Raw genomic sequence first — 23,545 nt, 5'->3', positions numbered from 1 at the left:
TAAGCCCCAAAAACCAAAAAACGAAACTAAATATTTCCACAAAAAACCAGTTGAAGTAATATGTGATTGTCATTATAAGTAGGCCTTTAGATGGACCAAAGATTGGCACCAACATACATTTTGACCTGCCATTATTTTTTTTGCATTTTTTTTGCAATTTAAAAATTAAAACTTCAAGGCCCTGAGTCTTCATTGACATCCAAGAAAAGAAGAAAAAATAAAATCATATGATGATAATTTGGGGTTGAAAAATAGCGTTTATAATGGAAGTCAATGGGCAGAAAATGGTCCCCAGGGTGATGGGTGTGGGGATTTCTGCTGCTCAGCCATTTTAGGCTGATTTAAGGAATTCACACTGGAATATTAACATTGACAGGTAAAAACTATCCTGTGGCAAGTTTGGTTATATTCCACTGAACACAGTGGAAATGGCAGCCATTTAACACATAGCAGTGGCACAAAAAGGTCCCAAGAAGGCAGGAGGGTTAATCTCCCCGTGTGCATGTTTGCTGTGAGAGCCGAAACCCACAGGAAAACTCCAGAGACCGTCTGCAGTCCACTTCCCCGTGGGCCCGAGGGGTTTCCCTCAATTCACTGTTTCTTTAAACACTGATTACACCGACGTCCAGCTGGCACATGGCTCACCGAGCACCGTCAAACCTCAGCAGAGACTGAGGAAGGAAGAAGAGAAAACCAGGAAGTTCCAGGTAGCTGCTGAATCGAAGCAGCAGCGTTTATTTTGAAGTAACCGTTTTCTAGTCGATGAAAACTTAGAGCACAAGCTTCATCAGAAAAACAGTGAAAAGCACCTTTTCCGTTAACAGCCAAAGAGGAAATGGTTGTACGGAGCCAAGAGTGCACAGCAGTAGATTACTACACTGATACTGACTTCCTTCTTCCTGACAGCAACCTTGATAGTTCCCTAAAGTTCTGTTCACACATAAATTTAGCCATCAGATAAGGAGTGGTTGGTGTTTGTTTTAAGGAACTCTGAAGTTTTTTGCTTCTGCTGATGGGAAACAACCTGGTGCTGTTGTAGAGGGCCAGCGTGCAGCTGAGACACTGATTCACGTAGCCTAATTTAATATGGGTAGCGCCACTGTGTGGTGAGACACTAGCAAAGAAACAATGTAAAATATTAGACGTATCATTAGTTAGTGACCCTGAACATTGCTGACATGTTTGATCGGAGATGCCTGTGTGTGTGCAGATCTGTGCAAACCGCTTTAACTCTTGGACGTTTCATTTATGCGCCATCTTTATCGTCCAATTTGGTTGCAATTCAAACGTGAATGGTGTTCAGGCAGCTGTGCCACCATAAGCTACGAAGTCTAAACAGTGTGTACCTGCGTGGTACACGCGGGTTTTTTTCCAGCCTACCCCAGCTGTCAGGGCCAACACGGCGAGACCCACAGAGTCACCAGCCCAGGTCCTTGGTGTGGTGAGGCAGCAGTGCTAACCATTGCTCCATCATACAGCGTTCCAGGCTGCGAGGCCACAGTCCCTGAGAGCTGGACCGAGTTGACCCTGCAGAAGAAGATCTGGAGCTTAAACTTTTAAGTGACAGGAAACAAGATGTGAAGCTGGGTGTCCATTCCTCATCATGCTTGGACATTGCTTGTGGTGTTCCACAAGGCTCTGTATTGGGTCCAAAAATTATTTATTATTTATATAAATGATATTTGTAAGGCATCTGATATATTAAAATTAGTATTATTTGCAGATGACACAAATATTTTTTGTTCTGGGGGGGAAATAAGGAGCTGCTGGATACAATTACTTCAGAAATGTGCAAAATTAAAAAATGGTTTAACAGGAACAAACTATCGCTAAATCTAAGTAAAACTAAAATTATCTTATTTGGGAATTCCCTTAGAAATGCACAAGTGCAGATTCATGTAGATGGTGTGGAAATTGAAAGAGTACTTGAACATAAGTTTCTTGGTGTGATTATAGATGATAAATTAAACTGGAAGTCTCATATAAATCATATACATAACAAAATTTCAAGAAGTGTCTCAATCTTGAGTAAAGTAAAACACAAATCTTGACCACAAATCACTCCACATTCTCTATTGTTCCCTGATTGCACCGTATTTGAATTACTGTGCAGAGGTTTGGGGCAATACTTACAAATGTTCGCTATCATCAATCTTTATATTACAAAAAAGGGCCATAAGGATAATCCATAAAACTGGTTACAGAGATCATACAAATCCACTATTCTTAAAATCAAAAATTCTAAAATTCACAGATCTGGTTCATTTTCTCACAGCACAAATTATATATAAAGCAATAAATAACCTGCTTCCTGACAATATTCTAAAAATGTTTTCTAAAAGGGAACGGGGATACAATTTGAGGGGGGAATTAAATTTAAAACATCCTCGTATCCGTACAACATTAAAAAGTTTTTGCATCTCTGTGTGTGGAGTGAAGCTGTGGAACAGACTAAGTAAAGATATGAAGCAATGTCCGAGCATGGCGCAGTTTAAACAGCGGTTTAAGGATATGGTTTTTACAGGGTACAGGGAAAAGGTAGAGATTTGATAGGGCAGGGGTCACCAACACGGTGCCCGCGGGCACCAGGTCGCCCGCAAGGACCACATGAGTCGCCCGCGGGCCTGTTCTAAAAATAGCTCACCATAACAACTTACCAGTAAGCTGCATCTATTTTTATTTTTTCTTGCTATTTTTTTTTAATCACAATTGCATTGGCGTTAATTTGTTAGAGATAATATATAAAAAAATGTTTATTATTAAATATTAGATCATGATCTAATATTTAGTGCTAGCTGGTCTCCACGGAAACAGTTGCCGTGAAGACCAGCAAAGGCAAAGGTGAGGAGATGAGGAAAACATGGCGGAAAAAAGGAAGAAAACATATAATTTTCACAGTGAATGGGAGGAAGAGTTCTTTTTTACCACTGTGAAAGATTCATGCGTGTGTCTCATTTGCGGGGCAACTGTGGCAACGGCAAAGCGGCACAACGTGGAGAGACATTTCCGAACGTGTCACACAAGCTACCATGCTAACTACCCAAAGGGCAGCACACTGCGAGCGGAAAAGGCCCGCGAATTAAAGGCAGGTTTGAGCAAACAGCAGTCTTTTTTCACGAGACCGGTGAAAAACTCTCAAAAAGCAACCGAAGCCTCATTTAGAGCTACACATTTCATGATTAAGAAAAAGAAGGCATTTTTAGACGGGGAGTATTTCAAAGAAGCAATGATGATAATTGCAAAAACTGTGCTTAAAGACAAGAAATATGGAAACGATGTAATCTCCACTCTCTCTGATGTCCAGCTGGGGGCAACTACAATTGTTAGAAGAGTGTCGGCTATGTCCGGGAACTTGGCCGATCAGTTGGATCAGGATCTGGCAAAGTGCAGTTGGTTTAGCATCCAGTGTGACGAGTCCGTCGACAGCAGCAGTACAGCACAGCTGATGGTCTTTATCCGGATGGTATTTGATGGTTTCTCCACAAAAGAAGAACTTCTGACACTACTGCCGCTAAAGACAACAACGAAGGGAGTTGACATCTATAACGCGGTGAAGGAGTTTTTCGCGAAGAAAAAGGTACCGTTGGAAAAGCTGGTATCAGTGACTACCGACGGGGCTCCTGCTATGATCGGCCGACATACGGGATTCATCGCTCACACAGAGTTCCCAAACTTCATGCATTACCACTGCATCATTCACCAGCAGGCGTTATGCGCAAAGGTGATCGGCTTCGAGCACGTCATGACTCCCGTCGTGAAGATCATAAACAGCATCCGCTCCAGAGCTAAACAGCACAGAACATTCAAGGTGCTATTGGAGGAGCTGTCAGCTGAATATGGTGACCTGCTACTACATACGGAAATCCGATGGCTCAGCAGGGGACGGATTTTGCTTCGTTTTTTGTCACTTTTGGGTGAAATCAAGGAGTTCATGCAATCCAAAGGGGAAGACACATCTCTGCTGGAGGACACTGAGTGGACACTTGACCTTGCGTTTTTAACAGACATTACTGGGAAACTGAACCATTTGAACTGTGAGCTGCAAGGCAAAGGTAAGACTGTTGCTGACATGATAAGTGCTTTAAATGGATTTAAAGCCCAGATGAACATTTTCTCTGTGCATTTACAGAGAAAAAAGGTGCTGCACTTTCCCTCTGTGCAGATGGTGCTGAAAGACAATGCTTCTGCATCTGAGACTTTTGACAAAGTTGCAGAAAAGTACACTCAAGTCATAAACCGACTTGGTCAAGAGTTTGAGAACAGGTTTTGTGACCTTGATCAGCTTGAGCCATGTGTCTCATTTGTTTCCAATCCTTTCATGAATGTGGACACAACATGCATTGCTGAGCAACTAAGTTCAATGTTCAGCTTGGATGCTGGACAGGTGGAAATCGAAATTGTAACATTGCAAAATGATGTCCACCTCAAAGCCTATCTGGGTGCACCAAACTTTTGGTGCCTTGTTGACACAGAAAAGTACAGTGGTGTGTGCACAGCAGCTATGAAGGTTGCCAGCCTGTTTGGTTCAACCTATCTTTGTGAATCAGCCTTTTCTGACATGAACTTCATCAAGAACAAACACAGAACACGCCTCTCCGATGCACATCTGCAAGACTCACTCAGAGTTGCAGTGTCAAGTTATACCCCAGATTACAACACACTGGTGAACAGCATGCAATGCCAGGTTTCCCACTAACAGACAAAGAAAGCCATATTAGATGTTCTCAGTGGCAACATTACAGTGTAATGTCAAAGTTGAATTTAATTATTGAAAAACAAATGTGTTTGTTAAGTGTAACATGTGACAATTTGCTTTAAAATGCTGCCAATTTGGTGAAAAGTTCTGTAAAATTTGAAAGTTGATTTTTTGTATGTTACATACATACAAAAATAATGTATGTAACAGTGCATGATTTGTTAAAATTTGTTAGTGGTAAGTGAAAATGTTGTAGAAGTGATCACTTCAAAATGTAAATACTTGCAGAGATATATAGAAATAAAGCGTTGCATATTGATATTTATGTTTCCTACCTTGTTTCCTAATTGCATTCTTTATAATTATGGTGAAAAAGAATTAACATAATTAGTGTCCGTACATAGATGAATATCATTAATTATTAATGATAACACATAATTAAGTTAAACTGAGGAAATTTGTTATTTGAGAAGTGTGTGTCAAACTGGTAGCCCTTCACATTAATCGGTACCCAAGAAGTAGCTCTCACTTTCAAAAAGGTTGGTGACCCCTGTGATAGGGTGTCCTTGTCTAATATTTTCATGTGTGTGCAGGTGCACGGGTATGTTGGTGTGGGTATATATGTATGTATATATTTGTAGGTTGTTTATCCTTGAGGTGTTAATGGGGTTATTGTAAATGTGTATATGTGCGCATGTGTATATACGTATGTATGGATAGATAGAAACATATACGTATAGACATAAAAAAAATACACATGACATATAATGTAATTGCAAGGAGGTATTTCTGTAGTCTATTGATACTAGATAGTGGGAAAGGGGTGGGATTAAATAAGCTTATGCTTCTTCCTGCTCCTTTTTGAACATGAACGTTATTTGGAGTTGTGGTTGCTCGTTTTCCTTTTGTTTTGCTTTGTTCATTTGTCTCTTTTAATTCTATTTTGTTGTACATTTTCAACATGTTCAAAATAAAGATTCAATCAATCAATCAATCAAAAAACTTCAGCATCATGTCCAACTGCTGGAAGGGATTTTCTCTTCGTTAAAGGTTATCTGCTTTTCCGTGCTTTCTGTAATGCGTTAGGCTTCAGGCTGAGACTGATGTCTCATAACTTTCTTCATTACAAAGACAAACAGACTCAATAGAAGTTTCTACCCACAGGCTGTGAAACACTCCCTACATTACACTTTATTTATAAACTGGATTTTTATTTATACCTCTTTAAGCTGTATTTATTATAGTAGCAACAACCACCACCACCCCACACACACACACTCAATGTGCAATATCACTGATCACACTGCACCTCACAATGCACCTGCTCCTCAGATGGCATGTATGTGTATGTATATATATGTAAGCGTTTACGTGGAAATATGTGTGTGTATGTATGCAGGTGTATGTATAACGTGTACATATCTTTGTTGTGTAAATGTAAATTTGTCTGTGTTATTGTGTAAATACTTACACTATTGTGTATTTCACACACATGGAGAGATGCCAAACAGCCTTTCACTGTTCTTGTAACAGTGCCAATAAAGAGCTATTCTATTCTATTCTATTCTATCAGTCAGGGAAAACTGAGCTTTTAACAATTTAAAAACAAAATATTCTGTTTTGGGTCTGAGAGGCGCTGCTGGAGGTCCAAATTAAAACTGGTTTGACTGAGCAGGGTCGCTGCAGGTCTGCTGTGGTCACGCCTTTCTAAATAACAAAGTGAAAGTGAATGCATCACATGGATTTCTGATTAAATCATTCATAATACAGGACAAAAAAAGGAGACTGACCTCAGCCCTGACATTATATTGAAACTGATTAACTCTGAAAGAATAACATAGATCACTTCCTGTTAGACTCTATTGTTTCTGTTATTTTGAATGAACACATTTGGTTGTGCAGAGTATCAGAGCTCTGTACTTCATGCTTGAACGGGTCCAGTCGTTGAATGCACATGTGTGCGTGTTTTGTGCAGATTCTGGTTTTATTCCTGCTTTTCAGTGTTTCCTGTCATGTCTTGTGTTCCTGTGGTGGATGTTCATGGTAAACATGGCCACAGTTATCCCAGTGATCCAAACTGCTCTAAACACGCCGTTTATCACAAGGTTTTTTTCACTTTTGGATCTGTATGATGTCATCTGTTTATGGTGTTCTCAGGGCCTCCACACACCTACCGTTCAGATTATCTCATGCTTACAACGGAGCAGCGGGGTCTCATTTCTCATCCATTTCTATCCGGTCTTTAAGTCTGACGTCATTAGTCTGGGCCCAAACTCCGCTGCAGGTCCATAAGTCAAGCGATCACTGAGGCATCAATGAGAGTTGAAAAACTGTCTAAATTCTTTCATCTGTAATAAAATGATCAGCGTTGCTGCTTTACCAGGTGTAACAATTAAGTTTAACATCCAGACATCCATGAAAACAGAAATTATTACATTTAACAGAGTTAGAAGTTAGCAGGAAGTTAGCTCGCTAGCTTCCACCTAAACATGATATAGCATGTTTCTGAAATTCAAACGTACAGCTCTGCTATCACTTCCAACATAAATGAAGAAAGGAAACTAAACAGCAGTGACGTTTTTAGAGTTACTGAAGTTGGGCTAGCTGCTATATAATGATGTGCTACGTGATTGATCGCTAGCTACACAGCTATGTTAGCATAGCATAAACACAGTGAAGCTGGAGGATGAACGCTAACTTTTTTCCACTCGATAAAAGTTAACGTGAGGGTTCCTGATGGTTAGGGACAAATGCAATCGCATGGCAGGATGCTGTAAAAGGACCAAACTTCAGTCGGGAGAACAACTGAGATAATCCATCCACAATACGAGGTTAGTCATTCATATACTGCTGCATGGGCTGGGCTGTAGCTACATCCTAAGGTTTAAAAACTGAGCTTTAAAATGAACAGAGAGGCCGACAGTGATCACTGACTGTTTTTAGGGGCTTTTTGAGATTAAATAGAAAAAGATACAAAGCATTAAAACATGTTAAAAACACATCTCTGTAGAAATTTTCTCTGTTTACATGAGAACATGTAAGCTTTGGATTTCTCTTTTTCCTAAATCTTTTTCCACCTGAGGTTGTCTCCTGTGCTGGGAATTACAACACCTGAACTTTTAGCTAGCTGACATTTGTTGAGCTGATAGAAACATGACATTTGAAATTGCATGCCACGTCAGAAATGTTACTCCATTTGTGTTCGCTCCTCTTCTGCAGCTCTGTACACAATTACAACTGACTTATATCTGCACCAGAAACATCCGGATCATTCCCAGTGGTTCTGGTCCCCTTCAGCTCCTGAGTGTAGCCGCATAAACGATGCAGTGTTTAAAAAAGGGCCCCTCTTATCTGACTGTGCAAAAAGTGTTGGCTGTGCCGACAGAACTGTTTCATGGAATGTTGTTCCTGGTTTAATCCAGCTTATCTGAAGTGAGGCTTTGAAAACCGTTTGAAGGCGTGCAGTGATGTGACTCTTATGTCGTAAACGTAAATTAATGAACCTGTTTTGAAAATGTGACAAATGAAAATGTAGGAAGCAAAAGTGGTCAGAAAACTACAGATACATGAAGATTTTACTGAAGAACACTTTTCCACCTCTTCATCTACGCTCCGAGATTCAAAAGTTGTATTTAGTCAGGGTTATTTTGAATTCAAGATCAGTAAGCAACAAAAACTGAAAACTGTTTTCAAATAGAAAGTAAACGAGTTGGAGTGTTTAACTGAAACATTTCTGAATGACAGGAGCTGGCACTCGCCCTCCTTTGTAACTGCTTTTGTGCATTCTTAGCATTTTGTTGTGGGTGAAATCTTGAAACTCTGATCGCTTCACTGAAAACAAAACATCGATCGAGCATAAAAGCAAACAAACTTTCATTTTGATGCCGAGCTGATCTTTGCCATCTCCAGCTCCTCGGGGAGCAGTTTACAGTTTTATCTGAAGTGGGGCTGAGTGCTTTGAAAATGCGTCACGTTTTCGTGTAAACGCAGAGATATACAGAAAGCTGGGGACGTGAGATTTCCTGAACGTTTCCTAATAAGCATCATTGTGTCTGCTGGAAAAAACTCAGTATGTTGATCTTCCGGCACATTCACTTGATTTAATGCCAGAGGGGCTTTTTTGCTGTCAGTTCAAGGCTAGCAGGAAATTTTCAGAAACAGTAGAGCATGTACGTAAAAATCACTCCAACAAAAACATTTCATGAAATGTTTCAGATGTTGGTTTATAGCCTGACTGAATTGAAACACAGACATTACCTGTCTGGAAAGTCCATGTTGCCGACTGGGACAGGATAGATCTAATTCCTGGCACACATAATCATGCACCGACATCTTTTTGAGCCATTCTTTCCTCCAAATGTCCACAATAGTGGTAACGAGTGTTCAGTTACAATGGGGCACAACAGCCACGTTCACGAAGAAAAGGCTTGTCTGAGATGAACAGGAAGCTAAAATTCTTTTAGTTATTTTTGTCCAAAACCTTGAAAACACAATTTTCAAACCCCAAATCTACATATTCTGTTGTTGTGGATCAGAAAGCAGGGTTGTCGATGACGGGGTTGACGTGGGTGAAATTGGGCTTTACAGAGTTACTGTATTTTTGGACCATAAGGCGCACTGTCTATGTTTGAGAAAATTTTAAGTGAAAATACGGTATTAAATAACGCAGTCAAAATGAAAACACGGGAATCAAGTGAAACAACACAAAAGCAGTGTTGGTCAAGTTACTTGAAAATAGTAATTAGTTACTAATTACTGAAAGTAATCCCGTTATTTTACTGATTACTTATTTTCAAAAGTAATTAGTTACTTAGTTACTTTTTAAAAACATGAACCTGAATACGTAATAAAGCAACAGACCTTTCAGCCCAATTCTATTTTTTCTGCATAACACATCATATAAAACTGAATCAAATGAAAAAGTCTCTTTTTAAAACTTCTGTTATCAGTTTTAATCTTTTAATTTTATGCACATTGAATCAAGCAAAAATTTAATTATATGCAACTACTCTGACTTGAAGAAATTTGTTTAACATGTAAACCTATTTCCTGCATATTCCAGCACATAAAATAAAATAATGTTTTGTGTTTACACTCTTTCAAATAGATGCAAGTAAAACACAGCAGAAATAAATAAAAGCAAAAACTCAGCAGCTCTGAGTCATGTCGCTCTTAAATCTATAGTAACCTGTAGGGATGGGTATTGATAAGATTTTCACGATTCCGATTCCATTTTCAATTCTGTTTAACGATTCGATTCTTTATCGATTCTCTTTAAAAAAGGAGAACACTAAGGTCGATTAGCTCAGAACTTTGTTTTATATCTTCTCTTTGAACAAGATAGAAATTTAGGAGTAACATGGCCTTACAAACCCAACACTGAGATCTTAAGAGATCCAGCCTACGGCTCTTCAATGGGGTGTCACAGGGTCCCCAGGAAAAAAAAAATTGTAAATGTAAAATAATAAAATAAATATTCTTCTGTAGCAATAACAAAGTATAACATAAATTATTCTGTAGCAATTACACAAGAATATCTAGTAATGTCCCTGCCTACAATTAAACACATTCACTTACTGAAAATCATCTGCTGTGGCAAATGGGTGCAAGCCTTTGACCACAAACTGAGTCTCTGCTCGCTGACATTCGTCTATCCTGGCCTGAAAGGAGACGCTGCCGGTAGACTGCAGCGAGAACTGCCAGCATCTGAGCCAGACTGTCTGTCTCATCACGGTCACCTAAATGCACAGTAATGGCAGGTTTGTAATAAGGCAGGTCGCGCTAACATAATATGCACTGTTAGTTGATTATTTACCTGCCGCATTAACGGGAGAGGACGTGCAAACGTTACCGCTGCTGCTGGTTGAGATTCACAAGTCCAGAATTAAAAACACGACATTCATTTAAGGTCATCACGTGTTTTGTGATCAAATGCTTTTGCATATTCGTAGTGTTTCCTCCCTTAAATGAAATATCTACTTTGCAAGTATTGCACGTTGCCCTGTTGTCATCCGTTCTCATAAAGTATAATCAAACTTTTGAGCGTTTGAGCCGCTCAGGCGCCGTGTTTCCTGCCAGGTAAATGACGCTCTGCAACGTGGTGACGTCATTCGGGGCGACTGGAATCGATAAGGGAATCGTTTGCAAAAATGGCAAACAATTCCAAGGAATTGAAACAGTGGGAACCGGTTCTCAACAAGAACCGGTTTTCGATACCCATCCCTAGTCACCTGTGTAGGAGGAGTGGGGCGGGTGGAGGTTCGCCCACAGTGGTCGTGTCAGTGGGGGGATCCGGGGGTTTCTCTGTGAGTGTCACGTTCCCGTGGCAGCGTGCTCGCTGTTCGCTCAGAGTTGAAGTTTAATTTTTCGCTGTAGAAAGAAGTTTTCTTCCCAAACAGAGTGAACTGCAGAATCTAATGTTTGTCACTTTTTACAGAATCAAATTTAAAGTAATGTGATTACTTCCACGCTTTAAACGCTGCATGGTCGTACTCTCTCCATCACTCCATGTTAGCCATTGTTGATCTGCACACGTCTGTTGCTGCTCGTACGTCGTTGTCATGAGTCCGCAGTAATGCAGTAACGCGGTAACACAGCGTGCTTATGGGAAAGTAACAGTGAAGTAAGGGATTACTTTTTGCAATAGTAATCCCTTACTTCACCCATTACTTGAAAAAAGTAGTTGGATTAGTACCTAGTCTACGACAGAGTATTATGGACACATTAAAAAAATCTATATATCATTTTGATCATTTTGAGAATAAAGTAGAAAATTTCAAGATTACTGGCAAAAATGTATTTTGCGAAATAAGTTCAGTGAGTTTGAAGACAAGCTGCCTCGTTTGCTTTGCCCTCCGAGTGAAACTAACTGGGAAAACCAGCAGTTTGTCTTGAAACTCTAACCTATTTATTTCTTAAAATACTGTTTCAACTGAGACTGAGAACCTTCACAGACTTATGACTTTAATCTCAAAACTTCAGCTTCATTCATAAAACGATTGTTGTGTTTTTTTCTTAATGTGGCCCTAATACTCCTCTGTATCTGTTTGAATTGATGGGTTTAAGCTGCTTTTTAAAGAGGGTGGTAAACTCTTCCACAACTCTTCCCGTCTCAGACGGGTAGCTGGAATCCCGAGAAGGCCTCTGTCAGCACACCTAAGCATCCGGTTTGGAGAACAGGAATAACGTTGACGTCAAACATAGAATCCAGAGTGATGTGTTGATTGTCTTTTCTAGCCGAAACAGAAATATAACAGCTGAGTTCAGTTGTTTGTGATTGTCGGGGGTTTCTCGTCCCTCCGGTGGGCCAGCTTCATGAACACTCTGGTTCAAAGGCCGGTGAGTCATTTCCAGGCCAGCTTTTTTAAGAGAAAGGGAGGAAATCTGATTAGTTGGCAAGAAACCCAAATTCTTTATCGGGGCTTTTACTCTGTATGTTCTTACAGTAAATCAAACAAACCTGTTTTAGGGATCGGTGAAACTGGAAACTCCCGGTTAAGGGAGTGGTATACGTGAGGTTGGCGGAGTCTTTGGGGTTTTCAGGTAAGAAAGTAAAGCCAGATCACAAGTACGATATTCTAAGAGATGATTATCTGGTTTGGATGGACAGTATGTGCACTGGATGACTGGGAAACAGTCATGCAGGAAGAAGGCTTATGTTGCAGGAAACATGACTAAAATAACACAGCTATGTCAAAGGGATCTCTGATGTATCTCGAGATTTCTCTCTCTGCAGCGTTACACATCTCTTTATCGTCTTTCAGCACTTTGTGTCAGTTTAGTGGTGAAGACGTAACAGCGTTGTGTTGTAGTGGCTCCACGTCTTTTCAGTCCCATTTAACAACCGTTCTTCTCGTCGTGCAGCAGGTGGTCTCACGTATGCAGACGATACCATCGTGTTTATTTCTGGCAGGAGTGTTTTTACCTTGTTGCTACATCATTTACAGTCAACAGCAGCTTTCTGCATTTATTCTACCGAGCTTCAGTTCTCAAGAGATGCAACACAGCCTCATGTTAGAGGGCAAATTTTCCTCAGTGTGTTACGGTGCAGTGTTTACTTCACAATACACACTGAGAAAAATGTTTTTCTGATTTGGTGTAACGGTGAAGCGCCAAGGAGCGGAGGCATTGAAGGTGTATGACCAAAGTAACAGACAGGCAGGGTGGAGTGGGTGGAGACGAGGCGGCAGAAGGATGGCAGCAGCAGGTTTAAAAGATGGTAGTGAAACCTGCTGTGATGTGTGGTTAGGAGACGTGGTGCTGACACAAAGACAGGTATAAGGATTTTCATTGGGAATGAGCAGCTCAGTTTGGAGTGAGAGAATCAGGCTGAGACGTGCAGAGGTCAAAGGATGCTGAATCTGATAAATATCCAGCATCCTTTTTTCGTGTATCCTGCTCCTTTTGGAGCATAAACATTGTGTGGACATAGAGATAATCATGAAAAGTTGATGTTTTTAAGTTATTATTAATCCTTTATTTATCAAGATTAAAAATCCAATTTTCAACCTGGCATCATGGCAGCAAAAGTCAAAAACACAGGCACCACACGTTTTCTTTCATCTTGTGATTTTAGTTCTAGTTACATGTTCCAAATAAACTATTCTGTCTATATCTAAGCAGAGGGTTGGTGTGATGAGAGCATGATAAGGAGAGTAGATGATCTGCTCTACAAAACTTCCAAAGATAGCAGCCAGAAGAAGAAGCAGCGAAAGACACAATTGGCTGCAAAACTGGTTTAAAGTGCTTAAATTTAAGTCAAAAACATGTTCAAAATTCAAACTAAAAAGTAAAAGTGCAAAACACTAGAGTTCAAAGAGCGTGTGAGCCACTTTGTACCTGCAGCTTATTGTCTAAATGCTCCATCATGAGCAGCTTCTGCAGCAATCAAAACTCTTATCGGGATATAACATCAATAAGACTAATAGGGTGACTACAGGAGGCTGTTCTTTAAACAGCGTATAACCAGGTCCGTCTGATGCTCTGACCTGCTGCTTCCTCTCACTCTCTAAACTTCAGTGTTCGTGAGGTGACTTTTTACCTTGTTTGGACTGTTTCCTTCTGGTGTGAGTCACTGAGAGCTGTTTACCTACAAACCTCCAGCTGAATCTGGACTCAGATCAGTCTGAACTGAAACAATGCACAGCAATCAGTCATGTAGTGGTGAATGATCCGCTTTCTCTTTGTTCACGATCCTTTCATTGCTTTACATGAATTGTGATTAATGGACGACAATCAAGAAGAAGTAGAAAAACACTTTAATTACTTGATGTTCAGCTTTCCTGTTTATACCTCAGGCCTGCAAACTAATAGAATGGACACATTTTACACTTTCCACATTGTCTTCAAGGACCATGTCTTCCCTGACCCTGCGCTTCATCCAGAGGAAAGTCAGAAGGTTGGGTTGCTAAACACAAACACAAGGTGCTTTCAGACTCCAGGAACTTTTTCATAATTCTTTGAAGTACTGGAGAAAGTACCGTGTCCACCCTGCAGGAACTAGGAACTTGTGTTTTTTCTTTTCAAGCAATGTTTGAGGGTAGGTACTCCACATCACAGGAGGAACCTCGAGGTGAGATGAGGCAAACCTTTGAGTAAAGATAAACTTTGTTGTTTGAGTAATGCACGGCTGTTATGAAACGGCTGTGTGTAGGCAGGAATGGTGGAGACAGTCAGAGACAAAAGGTGAACTTAAACACAGCTTCAATGCTGAACTCAAAAACAGTAACAAAACTGAGACTCCAAATAAACTCTGGCAAGCAGACAGAACCCACAGCACAGAAAACAGTAGATCACAACGCAGACAAACTGAAACACAGGGCTTAAATACACAGAGGAGCAATCAGGGAATGAGTAACAGGAGGGAGACACAGCTGGGGCAAATCAGGCCTAACAAGACAAAGGAAGCAAAACCAGATACATTAACATCAGACATGGACCTTCAAAATAAAACAGGAAGCAACACAGACTGAACTAAAGACACAGACTCACATGCAGGCACTGCAACAGAGGGAACCGAGACGTGAACCATAAGACAGAACACAGACAAAGAAACCAAAGACTAGAAATGATAAATAATATAATAAACTCAAACCTCTGGGTCATCCTAACAACGACAAAGCAACCACAAGTGCACCACTGCTGGGATTAGCAGGGTATTCCAGACTTCCTTTTCCCCCAGGTCCTCAGTTCCTCTTGGGCTATTCTGGGACACTCCCCGTCCTGATGATCATGTGGCGAGACGAGGTAGAAATAAAGTAAATACTCTTTGCAGTTTTAAAAAGACAACGTCACCCTGGGAATTTCACCCAGAGAATACTGAAAGTAACACTAAATCACCAGAAAGGCACTTAGGTTCGCTATACTCAATCCAGAGACGAGGTTCAATGATCAACAAATTAACAATTTATTAACAATTATTTAAAACACCATATAAAAGCACAATCATAAATATTCAAGTACAAATATGCTTAAAAAGGTATTCAGAGCTGAGGCTTACCAGTGGAGGGGCAGGGATGCCACACTCAAACTAAAGAAAGAAAACACACCAACACACAGGTGCAACACACTATCACACTAATAAACTAAACAAGGCGGGTGTGTACACTCAAGGGATCCCACCACCAAGGCACCCTAGTCTCCTCCACGTCGGCACTCCGCATCTGAATAAAAGAAACAAAGAAAGTTTTAATATATTACAACAAACTAATGTGTAGCACCGGGGGATAACCCAACTGCAGGACCACACTGGTGATCTACAGCTAGAAAAAGGGCCTCCCACCAGTGGTGTAACAAAAATCCAAACTACAAATCAAAAGCAATAAAACATACAATCTGGATAAAACTCTAAAATCTGGAGCAAACGGAATCGCCGTACTGCTCCAACTTGCCGTCACACGACAACAAGTTAACAGTCAATCAATATGCACGCCAGCTGACTCCGATAACCGGCATGCATATGGCCGTTGTCCACGCCGACGTCCACTGTAAAAGCTGACAGCAGCAGGGAAAGAAATCTCACAACGGGAACAGACGGTAAAAGCACAGCAAGGCAAAACAGCAGCACTTCAGTTCGCGTAGCTTGGCGCAAAACTAAGGCCCACACTTCCTGCGAAACATAATAAATAATTACTATGAAAGAACAATAGAAGGCAGAGAGCGTAACAAAAGTTGATTACGTACCAAGTAAGCCGGGTCATAGAACGTAAGCAAAATAGCTCAGAGGAGGCTTCTATAGCTACGACCAGCCGCGATGGAGGCTTCAGAGGAGTAACCCACAAATGATCTCTACCACACCAAGAGGAAGTCAGGTGACCAAAAAGGAGATCACAGGCAAGCGACCCAGAGACACTCAAATGGCCACTATTTATACCAGCGCCCCCTAATGGGCCAGGCTGAAAGTGGGTTGGACCGAGGGATAACATTCATCCTGCCACAATCAGATACAGGAACCACTTCACCTCCCTCCAGATGTCGAGCTCCTCACTCTACCTCTTAGCCGGAGCCCAGACATCCTGCAGAGGTCAGTAGCTTAGTAAAGGTCAGACTGCGTGTCTGCAGTCTGATGCTGTCCAGGCCTCCTGAGCATAGTGAGGGTTAGAGTCCTGTGAATATGCAACAGGTGACTCTAAGAATTCACCAAAATGTGAAAACAATCAGTCAGTATGCAAAACATACACTCGTGCCAACTGCAGCACCCCTGAAACTCTGCAGGGAGACAAAAACTTCTGTACATATGTAGAAATGTGCCATAGTTCATGCAGCAGGATGAAGGCCGTGACACAGAGATCTACTTTCCCCCTCAGCTGTACCTGCCTTCAGAGCTGCAGGTAAATGTCAGACACATTCCAGCCTGACAGCTGAAAGCACGACACTCAGAAAACAGGCTTTGGCTCTGCTGGTGTTTTGGGACTCTCGTCTTTCCTGCATGCCTCACTTCACGGGACTGTGTTCCCTCTGCAGGTAGCCTTATACCTGCACAACCTAACCGCTGTACCTGCCACGTACCACCTCGTGAAAATCTGCCCTTTCACTCCAGAAACATCAAACAGCGGGGAAATCCTTAATCCTGGGATTAGTAACCCGTGATACTGCCTCGTTGGTTCTTCTGCTTCTTAAAGATCGTGGCGGTTACTCACTGGCAGAAATGTCAGTTCAATGAGGAGAGATTATTAGAAGGAATTGAACACGACTTATTGATATACAGAATTCAGTTAAGATGTTTGGCAATCGGAATGCCAGCAGGGAGAGGGATTAGGGCAGGACCCCCTGGTGGTGGAGGCGGAGATGAAGATGGACGCTTGGATGGAGCCTCAGTGACACTGGGGGGAGGTGGTTTAAACAAATCAGAGTCTGAAAGGGAAAATGATGGAGAGCGCTGATTTAAACCACATAAAGTGGAGGCTGATTGGCCTGAAGTAGAGCAGTGATGCTGCAATGAGAGCGTGGGAAAGTGGAAGAGATGTAGATCTTAGATTAAGCACCAAACACCTGGAAAGCAGACAGATGTGAGACTGCAGATCTTCCTTATTCAACTTGCACATGAGCTTGAATAAACCGCCAGAGGTCCTCCAGCATCACTGGCGAAAGATGTCCACAGCACGGCCTGCAGAGACCAGGGCAAAGAAAAGCATGACTTCAGAGATCTGTACACCATCAGCGACCTGACACTGCCGGCGTTCCTGATTTGCATTTGCCCTGCGGGGCCAAAGATCACACACCTCCAACACCGTTTGTTGCCCACAGATTTCTCCAGATTTCTGAATCTTTTGATGCTTTTATGTGCTGCAGATGATCACACATTCAGTCCTCACAATTTTATGTTGAGCAACATTATTCCAGGTTGAACCTCTTGAGAAACTCATCTCCCTGATCTGCTGTTAATTAAACTCGTCAGTTACCAAATGTTCCTCCAGATCTTTATTTTTCCAGCGTTTTGTTGTTTCAATCCCACCTTTTATGAGATGTGTTGTCATCAAATTCAGTGACGCATTTTCTCATTGGATACATTTATGTGCTATTGGGAATAAAATCTAGTTTATGAGACTGGGAAATCACTGCCTTCACTTATTTTTTACATTTATAATTTTACACAGCATCGCAAATATCTGAAATTTTGGACAACACGCGAGTGTCAAATCCAAAATGTATTTTGATATTAAGATGTTCAATTTGACAGAAGTCAGATCGGCGTCTCTTTTTTAGCTCAGCCTCGCAGACCAGAAACCGAGGCTGAGGTCACGCCGTTTACAGGATTTCAGTCAGTTCAGATCAGACGTTCCAAATGTGAAACTGAACGTTCATCAGTTGAATATCAGGTTAAATCACTGCTAATACGTCTAATACAGCGAAGGGCTTTACCAGAAACAGCTCTTACATAACTGGCAGGTGTGTATGAGTACACAGGTGACACGGGGAATGCCTGATGCCAGCCGCTGCACAGGAAGTGAATGGGCGGAGCTCCGTGTGAGTCATAAATCTGATTGTTTTCTTGTGTAAACATAAAGTCAGTTCAGTGCAGCGGCTTCCTGTGCAGAGACGAAAACAGGCGGCGGGGAAATACCGCACTCTCACTCCGGCCTCACTCTGATTGTGATACCACCGTTACCACACACACACACACACACACACACACACACACACACACACACACACACACACACACACACACACACACACACACACACACTACTGTACATGACCCATACACCAACCCTCATGCTGCTGATGTACGATCAGAGTCTCATCCCAAACCTCATCGTCACGGAGAGTACCAGCTTCAGCTGTATCACTGTTCGGTCCCACCAAACGAGCAAACACAGGTTATTGGATCAGACTGCAGGACTGGTTGTACTGGTCAGCTCCCAGTGTGACTGCTGGAGCTGAAAATATTCTCCTTAAAACGTTCATTTCTTTTCCTTGCAGAAAAGTATGCGAGGAATGTAATTATATAACTGTGCCCTTGTTTCTGCAGACAAATGAGAGGATACGCTCAGCGGTCCAGCTTCTACCAGGAGACAGACAGACGGAGAGGAGGAGGAGGAAGATCCCACTGAGCCCACGCCGGCCTGTAATGAGACCCAACATCCTGCCTGTTGCACCGATTCCTTTACAAACTTTAACCTGCACGAGCACATCAGCGGACCTGAAAACAGCTCGCTGAGAACAAGAAGACCATCAGTGCAAAATATTCATGCATTTGTAAAGCAGGAAATCACATTCCTGCTCCCCAGAGGATCCAACATTTAGACTTTAATGACCCCGTAAGACTCCACGAATAGTTTTTATGCTCGGTTTCATTTGTTTGGTGAGGACATGGATGGTTTTAGGCCTCGGGTTTGTGTTTTGACCGTACCATGCTGGTCTTTGGAACTTGCATAGAAACCTTCATATAAAAGATTTACTGGCTAAGTTTGAACATGGAGGTCTGTGGGGACTGACTCGCTGGAGCCTCCAACAGTGTGGCTCCTGCTGCTGTGCGAGGTTACACCTGTTTAATACCTGAGGCTAAAGCACACCTCAGGTGTGTGAGGTAATGAGCAACAGCCGTCTGCAGAGTGTCATTAAATCTGCTTCTATTTTAATATTCACTGGATTTTTACCTCTTTTGGCTTCTCGGCAGCTTCTGTGCACTAACTGGCGGTGGGCAGTCGAGGGAGTTAAACAGGGTCAAAGTTCACTCAACCAGGAAAACTTCATTCATTTCCTGCTGGAATTCTGCCAACACACACACACGCTGACATGCTTTCAGTTTCATTGTTTGTGACAGTCGGGACAAAAGCCCAGCGAGGCACAGCAGAGCAGAGCCGTGGCTCTGTTGGCCTGTTCCTCTCACATCCATCCACACCTGTCAGTCAGTGCACCTGTCAGTCAGCCGGAGTGGGCGGGGTCAGATGAGCTGTAGTTTGTCTACCTTTGAACCACTGCTCCTGTTATAATCAAAAGTCGAGGTCTCTGATTGGCCCGTCGTACACTCACAAATCCTCGCTGTGATTTTGCTCAAAGAGCCACAGACGTCGTGTTTGATCAGGAGCAGCTAGAGCGTGCAGCCTTTCACAGCACGCATCCTGCACGACAGGAGGGGGAAAAGCCAGCGTCGTGCTGGTGATGCATGCTGACGGTTGATGCAAACGTTAAAAAAATCCTAATCAAATTTCACCTGCTAAGACAAACCTTAGTTACTGTTTCTGAAAGCTCAGGCAGCTTTCATCTCAAACAACCGTTATGTCAGACGGATCATCAATCACACTCTGCAGGTTTTCTAGGTTGGGTCAAATATTTTCCACCGTTGGTTGTGTTGCAACCACATAGACTGTATGTAAAAGATGGCTGTAGCCACCTGTTGGCATGAGGATGTTTAAAAGCCTTGCTGCTGGACCGCCGTGTTGGTTTTTTGAAGTGACCGTATTTGACCAGCAGGAACGATGAAACTTCCTGCATCCATGAACTTTACAGGTAACGACATGCACCTGTCAGTCAAAGCAGCCACGCCCCTTAACTAAAATCCAGATAGAGCTGACACGAAGGACTAAACCGTCCACGGGCCAAACAGTTTCTGTATCAGGCGTTAAACATGTAAAACTTTAACATGGGAGTCTACGGGGCCTCTGCTGGACATCAGAGGAACTGCAGTTTTCACACTTACCTAAACTATCACCTCGATTTCATAAGCACAAAGGTTTGTGTGGTTTTGAGTGATTTTCTGCTGGTTTTGCTTTGTTTTTGGGAATTTAGTCTCCTTTTGTGTCTTTGTAGCTTTGTGTGATTGTGTGACTCGTGACAGAGTTTATTGACTTGTTGTTTTAGGCTTTTTCGTGCCTCTTGGTCTTTGTGCATCACTTTTTAGTGTTTTCATGTCTCTTTTTGTTCATTTTGTGTCCCTGAGATATTTAGTCCCACATATTCATTTGTGGCTTTTTAAAACCCTTTTTGTGGTTTTGAATCCACGTTAGTGGTTTTTATGTCATCTTGAGTCATTTCCTGGTGATGTTTCTCTATTAGTGTTGTCCAGTTTTGTGTGGTTTTAGTAACTGTTTGTGATTTTTGAGTCATTTTGTGGAGGTTTTCTGCTTCTTTGTGATTTTGTTAGTCATTGTTTTGTTGCTTTTCCTGTAACTGTGTTGGCAGGTGAAAAAGTGGTGAAATGACACCTACGAGTTCCCTGTGACTGTTGCGGCATGCGGCCTATTGTTTAGTCTGTCATCCAAGTACTCGCCCACGTGTCGCTTGTCACCGCATACCCAACATACCTGTGCTTTCATTTCCCAGCCTGGAAAAAACCAAATCTCAGAGAGCAACAGACGAAGAAAGGGCGAGGATTATGGGAAATGGAGATCGTTGGCTGGCTCGATGCCCCAATGAAACCATTTTTATTTCAATGGCACGCGTCTCAGAAAGCACATCCTGTAAATAACAGAATGAAAATTTGCTAGCTTTTTGTTCTTGTAAGGTAATGCTGGAGTTGGACAGGCTCAGGATGGATGTAAAATATATATTACAGAGTGAGTCGGTACTATAAGTACATGATAAATCTATAAATCTACAACATAAGCATGTAAGAGTGGAAACGATGACACACAGTCATCAGCCAGAAAGCATCTAATGAATATTCATCCTTTCCGACTTTAACGGGACTGTGATGAAGGAGCTGACGCTTTCCCACAAACTTCTATCCTCCCGAGAACCGAGGAAAAAAACTGTATTAGAGGTGAACTGTTGTTGTGGTTTCCTTCCTCTTTGGAGCTAACAGAGGCCCAGGATGTTAGCAGGGCAGCTCAAATAAGTCAACAGATATACCAAAAACAAATGTCCATCACAGAGGACATGGATGAACAGGCTGGGTCTCAGGAGGCTGTGCAACCATGAGTGTTTTTGCACCCAGACGAGTCGCCCCCTGCTGGCCATTTAATTGCATCATTATTCTACAAGTGGAGGAAATGGTCTGAGCTAAATACACAGAGGGAAAAGGACTGGATCTGCATGGATCTATGCAGTGATGGTATGCATGTTCTATCAGGCATATGTCTATGTTTTATATGGATTGTTTTAAGTTCTTGCAGTCCCTGTTTAGAAAGTAATGACTGGCTGAGAGTGACGTGAAAACGCTGCACACAGTGCAGTTGTGCCGCAGGTGCAATAAACCCAGCCGTAGAGCTGAGTGGGCACCAGTGCAGGACCGATGTGCTTTCTGAATTTGCTGGGAGCCGAGGAAGGCTTTGACACATCGCTCCGACGATGGAGGAAGCACTGAAGCAGAAGTGTGATTACTGAGTCTGTTGGGCGAGTACGTCACTGGTTACCTTACTGAAGGATAAAGCCTTGGACTGTGTTTCATCCTTAATATGATCACGTCGGGGTTTTATTCCCGAACCTGGCTGCAGTGCTCCTGAGTGACACCGGGCGGTTTTAGTGAGAACGTCTCTGCCAAGACAAGTTTAACCAAACCGACGCATCGGGCATGTGACGGGACAGGATTTATGGTTCGTGCATATCCTGCAGTTCACACATTTTGACAGACAGAAAGCAACAACTGATAAACAGAACTGATAAGTCAATTTAAGTGTTGGCAGGAAAGACTGAAAACTCTCTGATAACCGGCCAAAGAAGACTTAACTGTGTCCAAGTCCGGAGGGAGAAGCTGAATTACTTCTGATAAACCATCAGAGCGCTGCACTGCTGGTAATAGCATCTAAATGCGCCACAAACAAACACACTTAAAGCTGCTTTGGGGCCACTAGGGGCAGCAGGACCCTCTGTGAAGCTCCACGTGTTATCGATTTATCTTTGATAAGCTTTTTACCCACTTGCTCAGATGCACTCCTTCAGGTCTGTCTGCTGTTCTAATATGTTCCGAGGAAAACCCCACACCCTCACACGTCTGATTACTGTACTTTCCCTGCAATCGCTTCAGCTGACAGTTGAAACTCGGCTCTCTTTCATTTTGAACACGACTGATTCGGTCACTTTTCCTGTGAGTGCACCGCCAGGTCTTCTAAGAATATTGCTGCCCGTGTCTCTCTGGTGAGCCTTTCACTTCTCCTTCACGACTTGAACTCGGATGTTAAAAGCTCAACAAACAGGAGAAAAAGATCTGTCTGAAAGTCAGAACTCGCACAGAGGACGAGTTTAAACTCAAAGATCACCTGTGGCAGCAACCGCCCCGCGGCTTCTCCTCAGTAACGTATCAGCACCATCTTCACTCCTCACGTCCTCTAATCATCAAGCTCAAAATCAAGTTAGAGTTTTCAATCAGGGGAGATGCACAGGGTCAGGTGAGGTCAGGTGAGGTCATGACGGGGCGTCTGCAGTGGCAGCGATTTTTTAAGTTCTGTTTCGACTTTCAGACACTTTTCTTTGACTTTTGTGTCATTTTGGAAGATAAACAGTGAAAAAAAGATTAAATATCTAAAGTTAAAATTCTAAATATTACATGAAATTCAAATCTGATTACAGTTACATTACAGGGTGTCATAAAATGTATGTAATACTTCTCACACAGTGTCAGCGTGCACTCTAAAGACACCTGAATCTGCAGACTCATGACCTGCATGAGCAGAAAGTCCAACCACTGTGAGCGCTCTTGCTGTGCACATATATGTGGAAACTGCTCCATCTAGTGTTCATTAATGGACCGACGTGTTTATTCGGTTTGAAGATCAGAGCAGCCGTTTCCCTCAAAGCTCTGAAGCAGCTGTCACAGTTAGTTTGGATCGGTGTGTAGGGCCGGACCGACTCCTTCCTGCAGACTCAGCCTCACAGTCTTTCTCTCCGTCACACTTTACAGACTTGCTTCTATTTGATTTCATGACACAAAAATGCCTCTCTAAGCACATCTGAGCAGCAGCTGTTACT

The sequence above is a fragment of the Rhamphochromis sp. 'chilingali' genome, assembly GCF_963969265.1.
Source record: "Rhamphochromis sp. 'chilingali' genome assembly, chromosome: 8".
In the NCBI taxonomy this organism is placed as follows: domain Eukaryota; kingdom Metazoa; phylum Chordata; class Actinopteri; order Cichliformes; family Cichlidae; genus Rhamphochromis; species Rhamphochromis sp. 'chilingali'.
This window is presented reverse-complemented; position numbering follows the sequence as displayed.